This window comes from Cryptotermes secundus, unplaced genomic scaffold, assembly GCF_002891405.2.
Source record: "Cryptotermes secundus unplaced genomic scaffold, Csec_1.0 scaffold160, whole genome shotgun sequence".
In the NCBI taxonomy this organism is placed as follows: Eukaryota; Metazoa; Arthropoda; class Insecta; order Blattodea; family Kalotermitidae; genus Cryptotermes; species Cryptotermes secundus.
The window spans coordinates 1,271,299-1,292,945 of record NW_019745080.1 but is presented as its reverse complement, the minus strand read 5'-3'; the positions used below and the strand labels follow the sequence as shown (position 1 = coordinate 1,292,945).

General features: G+C 42.3%; 1 protein-coding gene across 1 annotated transcript in view; it reads right to left on the bottom strand.

The window, feature by feature from the left end:
• Window positions 1-21,647, bottom strand: part of LOC111874852 (protein goliath) — a gene marked incomplete at its 5' end in the record, with an annotated part of 107,326 nt that overhangs the window by 49,047 nt on the left and 36,632 nt on the right.

Sequence of the window (21,647 nt, the reverse complement as noted above, 5' to 3'; positions counted from 1 at the left end):
GACTCACCTTCATTAAATGTCGTTACATAACTCAGATACATACCAACCAACTATTTCTTGAGAACCCACCAGTCACTCAGTTACTCAAGAATTTCCCAACATCTTATGAAACCCGAAGGTCCATTACCGTGTTCACAAGAGCCCGCCACTGGTCTCTATCCTGAGTCAGGTCAATCCAGTCCGTATCATTACCTATTTCGGTGAGATTATTTTGAATATTATTTTCCAATTTATGTCTAGGCCTCCCTGGTGGTCTCTCTCCTCCTGGCTTTCCCGCCGAAACACTGTATTCTTTCCTCTTCTCTCCAATTCGTGCTACATGCCATACTCACCTCATCCTCCTTGACCTGATAATTCTAATTCTACGTTATTTGGCGAAATGCACAACTTATGAAGCTCCTCATTACGCAGTTTTCTCCAGTCTCATATTATTTCACATATAGTGGGTCCCAGTATTTACCCCAGCAACCTGTTCTCAAAATGTTGTATTTTAGCGTCCTGTTGCACTGATTTTCCTCCATGATATGTATACAGTGGCCGTCTTGTAGTGCACTCAATTTCACCTGTTACTTCACGACATGTTTCGGCAACATAGTGCCATCATCAGGTGCCCTAATTACGCTAATCTATTTCATTGCTTGCCTTTACAAAATTATTTAAAAAGTATTTAAAAAGTGCGTATTTGTCAACTATAATAAACTTACACAAACTGAAACTTGTTAAGATTATTCATCTTATGTGTCATAATTAAAACTTGCGTGTGGTTCTTCCACTATGGGGGTCGTTTTTCTTATATTCTGCGTAAACCGTGTCTTGTGGTGTGTGTTTCCTTCTTATCTGTGAGTGTTGTAATGTTGGATGTGTGTGTGTCTGTTCTCAAACATCTTCAGTCTATGTTCTTCCCGTAATAACAGGGAGAAGGCTATACACCCATACAAACCACAGGCAAAATTGTGGTTTTGTACATTTTAGTCTTTGAATAAATACGTAGTTATTCTAAATTATTGTCGGGGTTTCCACTTATAGGCAACAGAAACTCCGACAATAATGTTGAATTACCTTGTATCGGTGGAGTTTTCCCCCTTCTCCCACACATATCTTCATACAGTGGTACATACAAATGCTGTAACTGCGAAAGTAGAGTGCGAAGACGTATGAAAGGCTTGTATAATTACAACGATGACATTTCAAGTTCCATAACAGCTGAATAACTGTGTGAAATTTATCACTGAGTCACGGTTCAAGTAGTTCATAAATGTTACTCAGGGAATCCACCTAACCGGCTCTTATCCCCAGCGCAAATGCAACTGAAAAAAATCACAGGAATGCAAGTGGTTTTTCAAAACTAAATAAACGCTCCAGTTCAGGACACTTAACACACGGCACACGCTGTTGTTATTTTTAAATTGGGAGCACACACTGGATTATGAGGGGCACGCGAGGATCCTGCGGTTCTCCGCCGGGAAATTTTTGGAATCGGAATATGCTTTTTAAGCCATTTTAACATATAAAAACTACATTTAAGGCAGAATACTTAAACTTAATTTATGTTTTATGATAATGAAAACATGGATAATCCGTGGCCTGTAGTCCGCAAGCGAACTATAACGATTAAGAAGGTGTCACGTGGTCAGCGCAACGGGTCCCCAAGGCTGTTAATGTCGGTTTTATAGAGCGGAAAACACGGAGAGCAAGAAAATCGTGTGAATCGCGAAGCAAACTTCTACTATTTGAAGATCTAGTGCTCTGAAGGCTCCCAGACCCGTGAGATAGTAAAATATGGTCATGTGTCCCGCGGGACTCGGAAAAAAATATCACTGTGCTGGCGAGGGCCAACAGCAATTTAACAGTCAGTTATTCAGTCAGTAATAGTAAATTGTCATTGGTCAGTGAATGGAGGGAGAGTGAGGGGGACAGAAGAGATTGAGTGAGTGCATGAGTGAGGGCCAGCCGTCACTCCCCAGTGGATGGGTAATGACTAGCAATAGTCAAACCTCTCTTCTCGTCGAAGAGGAGGCTTCATTTCGAAATATATAAAGCCTGGAACGAATAAAATTATGGTCATGGATTCCGACAGGGCCCGAAAACAAGAACGACACTATTGGCGAGGACTAGCAGCAAATTACTGGACTGGACTTTTACACTTCTCGCGACATGCCAGCGTTCCGCGGTCCACACTTCAGGCACCACTACGCCTGATCAGTAGACAATCCCGTTGAAATACCAACATATACTGTAAAGCAAAATTATTATAACGCAATATTAGATCTGAGGCTTTCACAGTGGGGGCTACGATGAAGATTTATACCTTCTGGGATGTAACACCGTGTAGTACGGTGAAAGTCATCAGACGTTTCGGAATAAAATGTCAACTCCATTTTCAGGGTAGAATGATAACATGCTTCATGCCGTTTTATTTTTGCTTCCTCTTCGACCATGAAGATAAATGCTGTACGTTCCTCCGAAACGTCGGTTCACTTGCACCGGACTACACGGCGTTATATCCCAGAAGACAGAACTTTTCATCACATCATAAATTCGTTTCTGTATATATCATTTCTAAACACGCTAGTTACTACGCCTCAAGGCACTGGAAATAGCTTCGTTAGGAAGAAGGCACTATGAAAATGAGTAGAAGGCGTCTACCAGTTTCTACGCCCATTCCTAGACTTTCAGTCACTAAATGCAGAGTTCTAACTACACGCATGCGCAGACCACCACCGCGACCCCATACTCAGCTTGTTAAAGCAAGAAACGAAAAATATTTAGGCATGACTTATCATACAGTTTTCTTACCCCTTGCATCAAGACTTCGAAGTCCGTGTGTAGGTAAACAGAGTGGCATTTGCTGTGACCTTTCGACCATAATTTTATTAATGGAGACAAAGGATTGTAGCACTTTACCTCGTAATAAAACTGAACGTTATTTGCTTTCGAGCCTTAGGCTATTTCCACGAACTTCTCAACTCCAGATCAAAACCGTAACAATCTGATATGTTTTATCACATAAAAGTTGTATTAATTTCTCGTTCAAGTGTCATCTTTTATGATTTATGCTTCCAGGTCTTTGTAAACATTCTCATCTGTCCCTTGTTTCAAAATATTTTATCCAATGATTTGTTACGTGATTCGCGACCAGGGTCCTATTCCCAGCAGGGACAGAAATGTTTTTCCTTACCACAGCGTCTAGGTCGGTTTCGGGGTTCACCCAGCCCCGTATAAAAGAGGCATCTAAGACTCTTTCCCAGGGGTACAACAGTCACAACGTAAATCTAAACACTTACCACCAAATGGAGCCGAGAACAGATATACCACCATTGCCCTTTATGATGAAGTGCTTAATTAAGCATAATGACAACTTTTTTTCCCCCTTGGCACTACAGCCCCAGTGGGTCTAGGCCTTCCTCCATGAACTTCTCCGTTCACTTCGGTTTTCTAGATCTTACACATCCGGTAGGACTCCTTGGGCGGGTAATCAGTTCGTCGCAAGGCCTCTACCTGTACACAAACACAGAAAATCCCACACACATAAACTAACCATCCATGCCCTGAGTGGGATTCGAACCCACGATCCCGGTTTCCAAGCGAGCGAAGACAGTACATGCCTTAGACCGCTCGGCTACCGTGACCGGCAATGACAACTTTACCTCAACATTTATTTTTCAGACCTCTTCGAATAAAAGATTTAAACTTAAAGATAATTTATATTTCCTAATGCAAGTCGGCCTACGAATTAGTCGCTTTATATAATGATTTCTTTAAGTAGTGCAGCCGTAAAGGAAACTTATACATTATGAGCCGGATCGAATTGATGGAAGGAATTTCCAACTTGTCTGTCTGAGCAGCGCTAGCAACACTCCACTGTATAAATAAGGATTGCTGTGGAATACACGTATTTGTTATTTTGTTTCTTATTCTTCGGCTGTCACAGACTCGAAAGTGCGAGTGAAATTATAAATCTTCCAAAGAATTCTTAACTGATTTAAAATGATTCACTATGATTGCTTGGTTGAGTGCAAATGTCCTTACACGATGTTTACTGCTAGTTCTAGGTCTACTAGTCAAAACGTGCATATCGGTTCCCCTCCCGCGAGAAACCTCATTTCAATATAGACAAAAACAAGTAAAATCATTGCTATTGAAGTTAGGGACCAGCTCAGGAAGCACAGTCTCACAGAAATGCAATGTGGACTGGATAATATCTTATTTGGCGTGGATTTATAACTTGAGAATTGCATCATAAAATAACTTGGTCTGACAACTGCGTAACAGAAGCGACGAGAAGTCAACATACGTTTCGTCTTCTCAGTATTTACCTACAGATCAACATCATTACTAGCGTCTATTAGAGCTTCTGTGTTTTCCTATACGAACAGTTTCACTATTACGCAAGATAATATGTTTATCATTTTTCAGCTCTCTGCTCAGAGGCAGAAATCTCATTTGCACTCTTCAAATTGTTTTTCACGATCACTTAAGAATTAATGTTGAAGCTAAACTGAAGCAAATGATGCTTGTTTCACAGTCCAGAAACCGTAGCACACACCGAAGCGTAGTTTTATATAAAATAGAATTTTTCATCACTGGATTTAGGGTTCCCACCTCACGTCGGTGTCTATGAAGAACTCCAGTGTGGAGGCAGGTCAGAATACCTCCATCACAGCTCTGCGAGTCGTAGAAGGTAACGAAAAGGGAACCCGGTGCCTGGGGTTATAACTGGCCACCCTGTCACTGGGGGCATAAATACAGAGCACTGGTCTTCCAGGTTGGGAGGTTAGACGCCCGGTCGACGACTTTGCTGTGTAAAAAAATTGTCACGAAATCCAAAGAAGTGAAAAACGGATGGACTGACAAATCTGACAGAATATTCTAAGGAAGGCTGTGGCTCAAAAACAGCTGTTTTGCCGATAATGATGTCTTTGGAAGTTACGTCGTGGAGACAGGTAAAATTTACGTAAACTTCGGAGGAATGCACTTCCTCCATCTTCAGAAGAGAACAATAAGCTAAGCAAACATCTCTCAATGCCCTTGCTTGCGTTTCTATTCGACCCCGATGATTGAGGCAGTCCATTGCTCCAGGAATGTAAGTAAACTTCATACCAGAAGCGAATACTCCTCAACTTTTTGCGTTTTTTTTTATTTTCCCTTCATTATTTCCAATATTAAACCGCTTGAATTTTTGATCTCGAAGACTTGGTTCAGTGGCTTCATTCTGTTTACACGTGTAAAAAGCTAATTTCTATCGTCTTGCATTGTATCACGCTCTGGAATATATGTCTTACACAGTAAACTGCCTGGGGGCATGCTGTAACGTAGTTGGTTGAGGCACTATGCTACAAGCCGGAAGGTCGCGGTTTCGAGTCCCGATGATGTGCATTTTTCAATCTACCTAATCCTTCTAGCCTCACTATGGCCCTGGGGTCGACTCAGCCTCTAACAGAAATGAGTATCAGGAATCTTCCTGGAGGGGAAAGCCTCTGCACGTAAGCCCGACCTCACCGCCATCTGTGAGCCGATTGTCTAGAAAATATGGAATCCTCAACGTCTCAAAACCCTATGGGCCTTCATGGCCTGTTACAGGGATAGCTTTACCTTCTTTCTTTCTTTTTTTTTACCTTTGCTACAACACAAATATTCAACACATATACAACACTCGATATCCCCATAAAGACACAGAGAAGAGCATGCAAAAATATAAATAGTTTTAAATCAGGGATACCAGGCTAAGCAACACGGTGAGAGGTTAGAGTCGGACGGGTGGCCGCAGTTTCTCACCACCCTTCAACTAGATAATACACCAGGAAGAGGCATCGATTTGACAAAATGTTATAAATATTAGCGACATACGGTGGTTCACCACATTGACCCTGGTGTAGGAGGCAGAGATCTCCGAAACGTCGGTTTTTACTTCAACAGTGACACAATTGATCTCCCGATAATCATGACTCATTCTATCATCGACCCTATACAGTCTAAATGCTGATAACGAGGTTAAATAACTGACCTAAAACATTTTAAAAATTACTACAGAAATTATGGCAGATGTTTGAAGCACTGGCTTCAACTGAAAAATATATCCCTTCTATAGGGACAAAGCTTCATTCATAAATAAAAGGAACCGTTCATAATCACTTGACATTTAAGCACAAATATTTACATATAATGCCCGCCATACACACACAGGTTGGCTTTCCAATCGACCTTACAGGCAAAACTGTGACAGTTTACCCCCTCCCTTTCCTCCCCATACACGCGCAGATAAAGCGGCAGGCTTCATACCACAATCACGGTCTTCCAGCCTATAATGTTGAGTCACACACGTCACGTGCTACGGTCCTGCAGGTAGAACTGACGGACTGACGGGTTTCCCACAGGCCAACAGTCCAAACGATTGGCCGGACGGCCGGCCGCAACACATACGTCAGTTTTGCCTTTCAGTCTTCAACTGTGCAGGCCGAACGGAAGGCCAAACTGTGTGTGTATGGGGGCCCTAAATCGAGAGTCAAACCATGTGAGGAAAGTGATGTATCGAATCAGATAAATAAACATGGAAGTAAAAATGTAGATAATAGCCTGATTTGAGAGAGAGACACGGACAGTATCACAACAGATAAAGTAAACATTTCAAATGCTCATTCACTGGGCAAACAATATAAAATAATTTCCCTTCTTCCACATTTTTAATAGACCTCCGGCTCAGGGAAAGTTGGATGAATCTGCAAATCTAAACACACAGTACAGTGTTCCCTGCTTTAATCACTCAACCTCAAAACCGACAGCTGAGCCATGTGGGTTATTTTACGTAGCTTTCAGTATCTACACTATACAGAATGTTTCACGAATTTGTCATGACTGCAGGCTATATTTGAAATCATCCTAAGTCAAAAATATATCAGTATGGGTACGATTCTCAGCGATTGTGTAGCTGTGGGTAGAGAAATTCTATTTTATGACGCTTTAATATCTACAGTCTACAGGGTGTTTCGTGACTAATATCATAACAGCATGTTATATTTAAAATCATTCTGAGTATAAAACATATCAGTATGAATATGAATCTCAAATGGTTAGTTACGAGGAGGAAAAATCATTTTACGCGGCTTTCAGTAACTACATTATACAGAGGGTTTCACGACTTTATGTCATAAATACGGAAAATGATTCCTGAAGTCGTTCTGAATGAAAATATTATACCAGTACGATACGATTTTCAGCCGTTACGGAGCTATGAGTAAGGAAATTTTAGTTTTGTGCCGATGTCAGCATGTTAGTATAGCGTCGAATGGTAAAGTTAGTACATCTCCCGGAAATTTAAAAAGTTTAAGAAACACTTTTTGCACTACAGTGAATCACTAACAATATACTTATATCTACATGGGCCGCGCCATAGCTGAAGCGGTTAGTCGCTGGCTTCCCACCGCGGCGGCCAGAGTTCGATCCCGGGGGTCTGGTCAAGTGGGATTTGTGGTGGAGAAAGTGGCGATGGGGCAGATTTTCTCCAAGTACTTTGGTTTCCCTTGCCAATCTTCATTCCACCAGTTGCTCCAGACGAGAAGACAAAAGGTTCTGGACTGAATGGTAGCAAGCATTACCCGAGTTCAATCTCCTCTTAATTTCCTCCTGAATCAGGTTTCGATCTGTTATCGTTGCTTCCAAAAAAGGGTGCCCCCCAGCTTGGGGGTTGGGCGTGGGGCTAACAACTCCTCACCGTAAAACATAAGTATGTTACGAAAATGAACTGAATATATTTAACATTTTAAAAATCTGTTACAATAATATCGTCTCAATAGTTAAATAATTAAGCAATATGCCATGAAGGCATATGGTGGATACAAGACGTTGAATCGGAAAATTCATCATAAGCTGTGAATAAACTGGTAGGAGCCACGAAGGTGTATGGCGGAGTGGATATATAGATCCACGTATTGTTGACCTCTTGACTAGCTGGCAGTGAGTGGTGAGCTTCACATCCCGGTACCCTTTGACCCATTAAATTGGCAGGAGCATATGGGTAAATGGCCGTGGCATATTTTAAAATAATCTTTCAGTTTATCGTCGAGAATCTCAGGCAAATCGAATCTCTGAAACGTAGCCGTTGTCTGTAGTATGTCGCCACGTGAGTTACTGCGCATTAATGTGCAAAGAATTAATGTGAGATCTGTGATAAAGTGGCACTGGAGCATGTTCTTCCATTTCCCCCTACTAATCATCATACCACCATTGTTCCATATCTATCACCGCCCACTAGGGTCCGATAGCCCTGACCAGGGAGCACAGTTTTGTTAGGGGCTTATCTCCGCCCCCACTTCCTTTGTTCCAGATTAAAGGAATACTTTGAAGTCGAGGTTTGTGGTAGTTTTTATTTACTTGTATCTTTAACGCTTATTTTTATTCTTTAATGTTTTATGTCCTGTTCTCTTTTTACCATCTTTACGCTTGGATCAACTCATAACATATGCACAGAAATACTGAATCTGTCACCAGCCTGCAATATAAATACAGCTAACACATAAACTTCGGAAACACGAGTAGAAATACGTCCATTTCGAGTAAATTTGCAAGAGATTTATCTGTACAGCGAACCTCTCATTTCTTTCTCTTCCATTTTACTTTGATTTCATGAGCCTGATGTTTGCCAGTGCGCAGAGAACATGCGCAGTACGCTACGAATATTCCAAATACCCCTTGGATTTTGCAGTATATTTAACTACGCTCTGTCTAAATCAGACTATGTAAAACTTACTGATTGGACGACAGAATAACTAAACAAACTGACTCCATGGAGCTGAGTCCTTCTTGAGAAGCCGCTAGTCGCTCAGCTACTCAAGAATTTCCGAACATCTTATTGAACCCAAAAATTCATTACAGTATTCATAGGAACCCTTCATCAGTCCCTATCCTAAGCCACTTCAATGCAGTCCCCACTATACATTCTATTTCTCTAAGATCCATTTTAATATTATCATCTCACCTAGGTCCACGTCTTCCTAATGACCTCTTCTCTTTAAGCTTTCCCACCAAAGCTCCTCTTCTCCCCACGCGTGCTACATGATCTGCCCACCTCATCCTCCTTGACTTGATCATTCTAATTATACTTGGAGATGAGTACAAGTTATGAAGCTCCTCATTATGCAGTTTTCTTCAGCCTCCTGTCACTTCATCCCTCTTCGGTCTAAATATTCTCAGCACCCTGCTCTCAGACACTCTCAGTCTATGTTCTTCTCTTAATGTTAGAGCCAAAGTTTCAAATTTGTATAAGACTACAAGCATAACCATAGTTTTGTATAATGTAGCATGTAGACCCGTTGCTAAGTAATGACCCTGTAAACAATGTCCGTAGCTAGGCAACAGATTCCTAACATGCACCAATGGACTAACTGGGAAGCGCTGTTCTCCACGAGGTCCGTGCGATATCTTCATGACGCAACGATATAACTGTTGGGAAGTGGAATTTTCCATGCGGTCCGTGCCAAAATGTTATAAACAGGACAAGTCTAGAGTTAAGTTAGTTGTGAGACATTCGCCAACCAGTAAGGACGTGAACACGAAAGTTGAGGAAGCTAAGACGTTGGAGGCCGTTACCGGGCGACAACCGGTGAAGATACAGCAGACTGAGAAGACTTAGTGCGTTCTGTAGTGAACTGCAGAGTGTGTATCAGCAAATACTGAATCTGAGACGATCAGAAAGAAAGCGGCAAAGGCCTAATTTAAGACACAATTCCGCAATTTGCCTGAAGGGACTGAGTAAAAACACAAAACCTCAGTCAGGATAGACCCAGTAGTCATCTTTTCCTTCTGCTTCTGGCCTGTTTCAGACTTCAAGAGAATGCGAAGTCCTGTCTACCTACGGACCGTCCGATACTTCTGGGCTTATAATTTAGTAATATCTTTGGGAGTCTCTTCCGTTGCTGTTCTTAAAATATACTCCTATGCGTTTTTCTTTCCTTTCTATTCTCTCAATTAAATTGAAAATTTTTAGGATTCGATGTTCTCACGGCGGTTGTTATTAAAGAGTACTATCTTCTGGGGCATAAAAAGGTAAAGCTATCCCTGTAGCAGACCGTAAAGACCCATAGGGTTGTCAGACATTGAGGCTCCCACATGTTATAGTCAATGGACTCATAGATGGCGGAGAGGTTGTCAGCCTTATGCGCCGGCCGCCCTTTACCCTCAGGAATATTTCTGGTACTCATTTCTGTTAGAGGCTCAGTCTAACCCAGTGTCATAGTGCGGCTGGAAGGATTAAGTAAATTGAAAAATCCAATGACCTCATCGGGAATCGAACCCGCGACCTTCCTGCTTATAGCATAGTGCCTCAGATAACTACGCTACCGTGCGCTCCATTCATTCTAAGGTAGTATATCTTATATTAATCTTTTAAAATTCTGGCATATTCCTGTCACTGAATTTTTAATCCTGTCGAACTGCAATTTACTGCACGAAAATACGTTGTTTTTCAGCTAGTATTTTTCCATATAAATCTGTGAACTGACTATCTAGAAAAGGTGGGAGTTTCGACGTCTCACAACCCTATTGGCCTCCAAGGCCTGTTACAGGAATAACTTTACTCTTTTTTTCTTTTTTGCCTTTTACTTTCCAATTTAAATGAGTGTACACGAGTACACTAAACATTCTTTGGAGTACTGAAAATTAAAATTGTTTTAACGACTGCTTAAAAGCTGTACATAAATTGGAAGTAATTCCATACTAGTGCCATGTGAAATCGGTCCATTGGCTCAGATTCATTTTAATATTATCCTCCCATTTATGCCTAAGTCTCCGAAATGGTACCTCTATTATGTTCCTCAAAATTGTTTGTGCATTTCTCATTTCTTCCCAGTGTGCTATATGCCCTGCCTATCTCTATCTTCTTTATTTGGTCATCCTGGTAATAACTTTTACCCTTCTCCAAGTATAATTAGAATGATCAAGTCAAGCAGGATGAGGTGGGCAGGGCATGTAGAACGAATGGGGGAGACGAGGGATGCGTATAGGGTATTGGTGGGAAGGTCAGAAGGAAAGAGACCACTGGGAAGACCAAGGCGTAGGTGGGTGGACAATAGTACAATGGATCCTAGAGAGATAGGATGGGATGGTATGGATTGGTTTGATCTCGCTCAGGTTACGGACCAGTGGAGGGCTCTTGTGAACACGGTAATGAATCTTCGGGTTCCATAACATGCTGGGAAGTTGCTGAGTAGCTACAGAATTGGCGGCTCCTCCAGAATGTCTCAGTTCCATGAGTAAGTAAGGTAATTGTATATTGTAAATAAATTGTAGCATAAATTGTGATACTCATCATTATGAAACTTTCTGTAGTCTCCAGTCACATCTTCCAGTTTTAAGAGCAAACTTTCTCTTCAGCGTTGTGTTCTCAGTTACTCTCAGCCTCCATTCTCTTCTTCACGCCCACAAAATCTGTTACGCAGCCTTACTGGTTAAGGTAATATTTCGATTTTTATGTTTTCACGCGAGAACTATCAAGACAAAACATTCTGAACTGAACTATATAAAGCATTCTCTGAATTTAACCTCCTTTTAGTCTGGAAGGTGCCTCCGTGTGGGTCGTAAATATTCCACGTCGTTTCGGAGGCAACTATTGCCTACTTTCGGGATCTAAGAGATGTTAAGAAACTAATGAGGACGGATAAATTATTTTTCTTTTATTGCTAGTGGGGTGGGACTAAGTCCCTTGTACTATGGCCACTTCTGGGTGATTGTACGAGCCCCAGATGATAGGTGACGGTGATTGTGGAGCAGTTGGTGGAATGAAGATTGGCAGGTGAAACCGAAGTACTCGGAGAAAACCTGCCCCAGCGCCACTTTGTCCACCACAAATCCCACTTGACCAGACCCCGGTATCGAACCCGGGTCGCCGCGGTGGGAAGCCAGCGACTAACCGCTTGAGCTACGGCGCGGCCTTCTGACGGATAAATACTGGTGGACTGATTTATTTATTTATGTATTTATTTCTGATGTAATACCGAAAATTAGGCACCGACGGGACACCTCCCCCTCTTTGATTCTTGGAAAATATAGAAATTAAAAAGACAAATGCAAAAATTAATAATGATACCAAAATTTTAAATTAATTGTGAATGTGGCATTATCTGCATTTCAATAAAAAGAGACCCAAACCTTTAGAGTGATCCTTGGAAATATTCTTAATAAACTTGTAAGGAATTTCTCTGGCTGCATTCCCTTGGGGACAAAGACGTACCTCAGCGCTCATGCACTGAAATTACTGTCGTTCATAGATCACGTATTGAAACTACTGCAAGTCAGTATGATGTGTCATGAGAATTAGATTAGCATCAACTAGTCGCGCGTCAGTCACAACGTGACGTATGGTAAGGCGTGTGTTTTTTTTTTCCTCCGAAGGTAACAAAGTCATCAGCAGGCGAAGACAGCCACGCGCATGTCTTTAATGTAATCGCCACGACTCTTCTGGTGACACACTGATGAAACATTTCGCTTACTGATACATGAAGAACGATGATTCAAAGTGTCTTCATAACAGAGACATCAAATATTTACGAACAATAAGCCTTCTTTACTTTGTAACCAACCAAGTTTCAGGTCAGAGATGACGAAATGCCGCTTGGTAAGGGCTGTCGTACAAGTCGAGATGGCGCTGATAAATGACTATAGAACAATGCTGGAACAGGGGAAAACTGAAGAAACTCAGAGGTTACCCATTTCCAGCGCCACTTCAGTCACCTTGAATTTTAAGTGACGTCGCCAAGGACTGAACCCGCAGTAGGCAGTATGTTCGTCCAAAACTCTGGTATTCATCTGCCAGACTACACGGCGTCACAGCTCAGAATGGAGCAGCCTTTGAGATTTAAGTTACACAGGCTTCGTGTTATTTTCCTGACTTACTGCCTGTCTTATAGTTGTTCTCAAAGATAAATGACTAATTTCGAGTACCTTCTGCCCTGAAGATGAACGTAGCATGTTCCCCGAAACGTCGGTATCTAGCTACCAACTACAAGGTGTCACATTCCAGAAGACCGTAATCTGTTGACGTTTCATAACGCGGTGCTGAGGGGAATATTTTGACCCGACGGAGAAGATAAACACAGGCTGTGCACAAAATTGCATTGGCTGGGAGCATTATACCTTGGCTACTTCACCGAACACTCTTAGTGATAAAGTCGAGGATATGATGGGCGAGGCACGTGGCACGCATGGGAGAGATACATGTATACAAAATGCTCGCACCAGAGAGGAAGATATGGCTTTGGAGACCCTGGCTTAGGTTCATTTATTTATTTATTCATTCATTTCATTTCTTCAATGACGCTACAGTCTTTGTTGGGCCCTGGTCTCTTCTTCAGTTTCGTAATCTTTTAGTAGGTCTCCGTGGACGAGTGATCAGCCCGTCACAAGGCCGCTACCTGCGTATAGAACACAAACACAGGATAAACGCACACAGACATCCATGCCTCAAGTGGGATTGGAACCTACGGTCCCAGGGTTCGAACGATTGACGCCTTAGACCGCGCGGCGACTGTGATCGGCCCCTGGCTTAAATATCATGATAGTGTCACAAGTCAATCTTAAATAAATACTGTGTGAGGGTGTGAACTGGAATCATGTGACTCAAATTAGGACCCTGGGGTAGGCTGTTAACAGGTACGGTAATGAACCTTCAGATACCATAAAAGACAGACAATATCTTGACTGTCTGAGCGACTATTAGCTTCTCGAGTAGGATTTTACTCCATGTAGTTAGTTCCATTGTCTTCTACGAGAATCAAACTACACTTACAGCCAGATGCTGACGTCATCTGTAATCTAAAAGTGTCTCCTATTGATTATTAATGTCTGGCAAAGGCAGAGGTTGAGCTGTGTGGACATGCATATAGCATTCAGGCGGAAAGGCTCTACGCCACGGAGCAAAAATAGCAACACACTGTGCATTCAGGCCTACTTCACTGTGGACACAGCACCACTGTTTCTCTACTGATGGTCTGCGACCCTCTATTAGTATGCTAGTATTTTTTTTATTGCTAGTGGGGTGGGACTAAGTCCCTTGTACTGCGGCCACTTCTGACCTATTGTACCAGCCCCAGATGATAGATGAGGGTGATTGTGGAGCAATTGGTGGAATGAAGATTGGCAGGGGAAACCGAAATACTCGGAGAAAACCTGCCCCAGCGCCATTTTTTCCACCACAAACCCCACTTGAACAGACCCGGGATCGAACTCGGGCCGCCGCGGTAGGAAGCCAGCGACTAACCGCTTGAGCTATGGCGTGGCCCAGTATGCTAGTATAGTTCAGGCAGTGTAGTGCCGAGGCTATGACTGAATGACTAGGAAATCGGGGTTAGATTCCCGGCTGAGGCAAGAATTAGCGACCAGGCTGTAGGGTCCACCCAACATCCTACCCAATGGGCAGCGGAGGCTTTTTTCTCAGTGTTACAAGTGACATGGGCATGATACTGGGCTCTCATCTACATCTAGTGCCCAAGTTACGAATGTGCGGAGTAATATCTCCATTTCTTAATATGTCTTCATGGCATTGTGCTTAATTAAGCACAGGAAGACCTATTTTAGCCTACTTCCCTTGTTTTGAAAAAAATAAATAAATAAAAAGGAGGCTTATGAGATCATCTTCCTGTCTATAGGTCTGTATGCTTCCCCTAACGTTGCTAGGCAGTGGCTCAGTAAACACGTTCCCGCTGCAACGAATACACATACAACAATAGAAGAACTGTAGGAAGTGGTGTTTTCAATGGGGTAAGTGTCGTGTCAGATACTCAGTACGCAGTGAAAGGAAAGTAGCCGTGTGGAGGTGAATTTGAATACCTCCACCGTAGCCTTGCGAGTCGCTGGAACCAACGAAAAGCGAACCCATTGCCTGGTGGTATAACCGAGGCAACCTGTTCCTGAAGGATATAAATACGGAGGTCTGATCCCCCAGGTCGGGGAAGTCTTGAATCTAGGATAGTAAGATATGATCATGGGAGCAGCGGGACTCGAACCCGAGAATAACACCGCTGGCGAGGACTAGCAGCAATTGTAAACGACAGACCCATCCTCTCCTTAAAGAGGATGTTACATAAGGACTACGACCCCAAGTGTTCAGTTGAAAAAAAAAAAAAATTACTGGTCGTGAGTCTCAAGGGGCTTGTCGCCAAGACGAACTGATTGGCGGCAAACCGCCAGTCGTAAAGTAACACTGACTTTGAAAGCAGGCGTCTAGTTCTACCCCAAAAGTTGGACAACTCCCGGAGTCGTGAAACAGTAAAATATGACCATGAGTCCCGCGGGACTCGGAACCAAGAATGACTGTGCTGGCGAGGTCCAGAAGATCTTCTTTTACCAAGACCAAATTATCGACCGCCTCTGTGGTCTAGTAGTCAGAGTTCCTGGCTACAGATCCAGAGGTCCCGAGTTCGATTCCCGGCGTTACCAGTTTTTCTGAGAAGTAGTGGGTCTGGAACGGGGTTCACTCAGCCTCGTGAGGATAATTGATGAGCTATTTCAAAGGAAGTAGCGGCTCCATTCTACAAAACCGAGATTAACGGGCGTAGGATTCCGTTGCCCTGACCACGCGACACCCTCTATCCGCTAAAGTTGGCACCAACTTCTCCGACAAGCGGCGGTCGCTCGGTCGGTATAATTCGCTTACGGACTACAGGCCACAGAGTTTCTTCGTTTGTTTGTTTGTTTGTACGTAAATTATCATAGCTTGAAATGTATAATTTTACGACTATCTATTCCTCCCCGATTAGTGATTAAATAATCTGTGATGAATATCAATAAATTTATTTTTTCTTGCACGATCTCGCTGTGTAAATCGATTATGCATACTCTTGAGGAACACTTGTCTTCTATTTTTTGACGCAGTGTAGTCTAGACGAAATCTGTCGACGTCTTTGACGAAGGTAACGCCTCAATCTTCAGGGTCTTAAAGCAAACTAGGCAAATAATCAGCAAATACCTCTCCTCTTCCCAGGAAAAGCGACATGTCACATCCCATAAGATAGCAACCGTTCGTAGTCACGGCTCTCAGAATGTGAACTCCAAAAGGCGTTTGTTTACAGTTCTTTGCCCTGCACAGCAAGCAGCCCGGAAATTTGCCACTATGGCACCATCATGAAACTCCTTCACGAACATCGAGACGAAAATGTGGCAACACGTCGTATTCAACTTCAATCTGTGTTTTCCATGAAACGTATTAGTCGTTCGATTTCTCATTATCGTCATTATTGGCAAAACAGCCCTTTTTGAGCCATACTATTCCTCAGAAGAGTCTGCGAGATTGCATCCAGTTTCCACTTGTTTTATTTTCGCAATAATATTTTTCTTACAAGGTAAGGTCGTCAGCCTTGAGCCCTACTCCCAACCTGGAGGATCAGGTCTCTATACTTATGCACCCCAGGAACAGAGTAGCCTAGTTATACCCCCAGGCACTGTGTTCCCTTTTCATCGACTTCTACGACTCGCAGGGCTAACCCGCCTCCACATGGGGAAGGTCGTCATTTTATCGAGGGAAATTTTTATCTCAATGTTCACGACGGAACCGCGCAATGAAGTTCGCAGACGCGAATATCCAGACATCCTGTAGAGCCTTACAGAACCGACATATCTGACGAGTTAATTATGATGTAGGCCGCCATTGATAAATTTGTAGAATGTTCAGTGCAGGCAGCTGCGATGTCTCTTCTATTATATGATTTGAAGATTCAGATTGTTAAGAGTGTTATCCTCAGGATGTGACGTAGTGTGGTCTCGTAGAACTTTACCTACGTTTCGAATGAAAATGCTATGTCCCTCTTCAGGACAGAAGAGAAAGCCAAGTAACCAACAAGCAAAAATCAATCGTTCAGGATTATGACATCATGCAGTCACGTAGGTGGATACTGAATTCTCAGAGGAACACTGCCTCAATCTTGACGGTAGGAATCTTAAGTTGATATGGAAAATCAAAATGTAAAAGAAGATTTACAGCTGGAGTACGTATGTTTTCCAAAGGCGTTCTTTTACGTTTTGGATAACTCGTTAGCCTTGAAGTTAACCTTCTGCTGATACAAATCTCTGTTTCGGAATTAATCATAGTGCATAGACTGTCCTGTGACTTCATGCTGGTTTCTTGCTTGGCTTCATCTTCGATACTGGAGACAAAGATTTTCCTTCGAAACGTCGGCTGATTTTCACCGGACTAGATGGCGTTACATCCCAACAGACAGAACATTTCATGACGTACAACTGTGAGAATCTCAAATTTTACAATTAGAAAGTGTTTTTCCTTCAGTTTCTTTAATAATTCACGGTACTAAAAACGTTTCAAACTAAAGTTGCAGATCTTAACGATGTCCATATTTAATGCCGTGTGCCAACTTCTTCTCATGTGAATAGTTCTTGTCAAAGAAATCAATAAAGTTCGATTTTAAATTTGTCTAGTCGCACTGAAGGGATGACATTTGAGTTGAGTAAGACCAAAAATTTTTCACGAAAATTTTTATGCAGATCGACGTCAAATTTCATTGATAAACATTCATCATTTTCAGGGCCTAAACAATTTGACGGACGGACAGGCTAAGAGTCACGATTTCGCCATTATGCATTCGATTCAGACGCTCATAAGCATAGGGAAGTAAATTAAGTGAGACTAATTAAACTTAAATATGAATATGAATCCGAAGAAGTACAGGTTGTGCTTCCACACCTGGCCTCTGACATGCGCGTAAGGAGAAGTACAACAAGAGGACAACGTTGCAGTTGCATTGAAGGAGGGAGGGAGTGAGAGAGGAACACGCGCTGTAACTAATGCCCCTTGTTGTAACCATTACACATCCTACAAACCCTATCTCAGTTAGTGGACACGACCATATCCACTGCGCATTGAGAATGGCCAGGTCTAGAAGGCGGACTGTACTTTTGACTGATACGTCTTGAGAAGTTCCTTTGTTGTCTCTTAGCAAATGTTTCCTCCAAACTTCCCACAAATTCATATTACATCACCCACGGTAGTGAACTCTTGGGTCCGGTTAAGTTTCCAGTGGTTCCCAGGATACATGTCTGAATGGCATATTTCATTATTAACGCTTACCAAGAAGAAAATGTAATTTTATATTCATGTTGCAGGTTCCCATGTGTTGATGTAATGTTGTAACACAGATAATACCTTAAACGTATAAGACTTCATTGTCATGTAGTTAATAAGACGCAACTAACATTAGAGCCCAACTCTGTAGCATTATTACCGATATCTGATGAATTTGACGGATAAGGAAAGCTAATAAAGCGCACGTAATCCATACAGAAGTCCCTGTGCTTAATTAACTAACAAATATATGACAAGAAACTCTGGGAAGAATTAATCGCCTACTTTCCTCTGATAAGAAACGTACCGCCAAGTAAACTAAAAAATTACAGGGGATATAAAGCGCTACAGACAGACAAAAAGACATACATACAGAAAGGTGATCTCATAAGCCTCCTTTTTTCAAAATAAGTAGAGCAAAAAATGGAGAAAGAAAAAGACAAAAGAGAGGGAGAGACAATGGAGGAAATAAGAACTAAAAAAAAAGGCGAGAAAGATAAAAATTGTGAAATAAAAGACGAAAAAATAGGGAGGGAACGAATAAAACAGGAGAAAAAGACGGAAACTTGTGAAACCTTGGAGAGCTCAGGAAATCCCAGTTAGATAAACTGTCAAAGAAATAGACAGGCATAAGTAGCGACTATGCCATGAACAGATGGCAATGCAAAAGCAGTCTGACTGCACACAACGCTTGGGAAATATTTACACAGGGCGAGGAGTTGAGGAACGTGTTCCGCCGAGCGAAATACGTGTTTGCCATCAAGAGCTTCAGCATACTGGAGTTGATGGCCTCGCTAATTGTATAATGAACGCCAGTACGTTGCTGAGAATGGAGATTCGGTGTCAATATCCGGATTCCTGTCAACACAGAAGCATAAACGCTGCCCGGAGTAAAGACACTTAACTATCCGTAACAAGGGTTTAGCAGCTTAATACGAAAAAATGCATCATATTAACAAGAAAGCCAAATACATATTTTCAGGCCCTAAAGATAAGTTTCGAGTTACCGTTCGTCTCGGGCCGCGCCATAGCTCAAGCGGTTAGTCGCTGGCTTCACACTGCCGCGACCCGGGTTAGATCCCGGGTCTGGTCAAGTGGGGTTTGTGGTGGACAAAGTGGCGCTGGGGCATGTTTTCTCCGAGTACTTCGGTTTCCCCCGTCAATCTTCATTCCACTAAATTCTCCATCATAATCGCCTGGGGCAGGCTACAATAGGCCAATCAGTGGCCGCCGTGCCGAGTGGACCCAGTTGGATTCCACTACAGTTCGTCGCCTCTGTGCTAGAGAAATATAATTAGAACAGTTACACAGTTGATGCTGAGGAAATCGAATAAAATGTAAATTTTCCTTAACACTTTGAAAACTGAAGAGAGGAAGAGAGACGGAAGAAGAAGGAGGAGGAGAGGGGAGGAGGAGGTTGAGAAAATACTGAAAAACACATTTGGGGACGGGAGTAACTTCTTTTCCTCCGGTTTTGTAGGCCTGTTCGTCCTACTTGTAGAGGAATGTGTAAAGGAGGATGAAGATTTAGGTAGTGAAAACCGTAAAGATATACGTAGAATGTTGACCCTGTTATGAGCAGAGGAGAGAAGCTGAGCCAGGCTTTACTGCGTATGATCGGAATTAACTTTGATATCAACGCTGTAAGGGCTACGTTATGGTGAAATTTTTATCTAACATTGGGAGGGCGAAATTTTAATATTATCACTGGGGAGGCTGCATGCGAAGCTTGTAGTGCAACGTGGACTTAGAATACGAACTAAGTATTTGCCCTAAGACTAGGGAAAGCCTTGATCGAAATGGCTGGTCTTAGGACCTTCCGGGTGCAAACTGAATTCTAGCTAACAGTCCGGCATTAAATGCGCAGACCCTAAAGTCAGCCCCTCTCTGGCTCTTTCTTTATTTGAAAAAGTCCACATGTTTGTTTTACAAAGTAACTTTAAGGCTTAATTTCATCGAATATATAAAAATTTAGTTCATATCTCGCAGGAAACACGTTACGTCTCCGCTACAAAGATTAACCAGTTAAACCTGCTTCGGGGGAAAACGCTGTTTATTTTGAGAACCATATAAAATACACAATTATACTCTGTGGTCAGAATGAGGAGTTTCGATATGTTAAAACACGTGGTACATACAACAACCACTGGACTTCAAAAGGTTAACAAACGTAAACTCTATATTCTTCCGGTTGTGAATTTTATATGGTTCTCACAGTACACAGCTAACACAATGCTAACAGCATTAATCGGTTGATCTTTGTAGCGAAGACGCAATGTTTTTCCTGTGAGGTACGAACTAAATTTGTATGCACTATGAAGAATAACACTCAGTATCACTGGGTTCTTTTCTTTCTTTTTTTTTTTTGCATATCTCCGTTTGTTTGTACAATCGGTCCATATTAAGGACTAAAAGTACATCTTATGAAATACTTAATCTAAGACTTAAATACTAAGAAAGAACATTTCGGGGAGAGTAATGCTCCAGTGAGCATTCTCTAGGAATCTATTTCGAGTGTGACTTTGGTATTGTATGTATTACATTTATGTGAAGCGCATAGTTAGATCGGTTGGCTTATGCCTTTTGAGTCTTCTGGGCTCGTCTGTCTCGTTTAATAATAATGTTGCCACTTTATTTGGGTGTGCTGTGATCTTGTCTTTGTATTTACTACTGATGTGTGTTGTTTCTTCCCTTATTGTGTGTATGCCTAGATCGGCTTGTAGCAATCTGTTTGGGACGTACCACGGTGCATTGACTGTGGCGCGAAGTACTTTATTTTGAAATCTCTGCAACATTTCTATGTTGAATGTACTTGCAGTTCCCCATAATGGTGCGCCGTAAGTCCAAATAGGCTTCAGTATTGTCTTGTATACTAGGAGTTTATTTTCGCACTGGGTTCTGAGGCTTTATCCATCGTCTGGTATTCTACAAAAACACAAAATAACACAACGTTTCCGAAACTGGCTCTGTTTCCGTCCTCAGGTGAGGGAGTGGAAGACACCTACACTGTTGAGTCCATAAGAAAGAGGTAACCCCAATCAGTGGACTGAAGTTCTGTTCTTTACAAAACCGGAAGACAGACAAAGTCCAAAAAACCATTAATCTCAAATGTCATACACCATCGTCAGAACCCTTTAGAATCTACTAGTGAGTCTGTTCTTGGAAGGAAGGATATAGCAACTGTGGCTTCTGTTCGAGTTCGCCGATTATCAGAAAGTCAAACGAAAAAATCGTGAAACAGAGTGAAGGACAAACAAAACTTCATAGTAAAGTGAGAATGGTAATGAACAGGTTAGACCACAGCTATGAGTTACTGACCGATGCTACCACTCATGGCCCTCACGAGTTATTTCCATGCGTTACGTATACTCAAAACCACCCAGTCACATTTTGTTCACAAGTGCGACCAACAGGTTAAGAGCCAACCTCAGCCTCCCACGTCCGATGTTACAGAAACCAACTCCCGTCTGTAGCTCGTTTCATGTACTCTTGTGAGCTCAGATACTGGCGGAAGAGTCGGACGCTCTTCGCTTCAAGTCGGGCCAACCCACAACCAATATGTTGGTTTCGAAGAATCACGGGCCATATC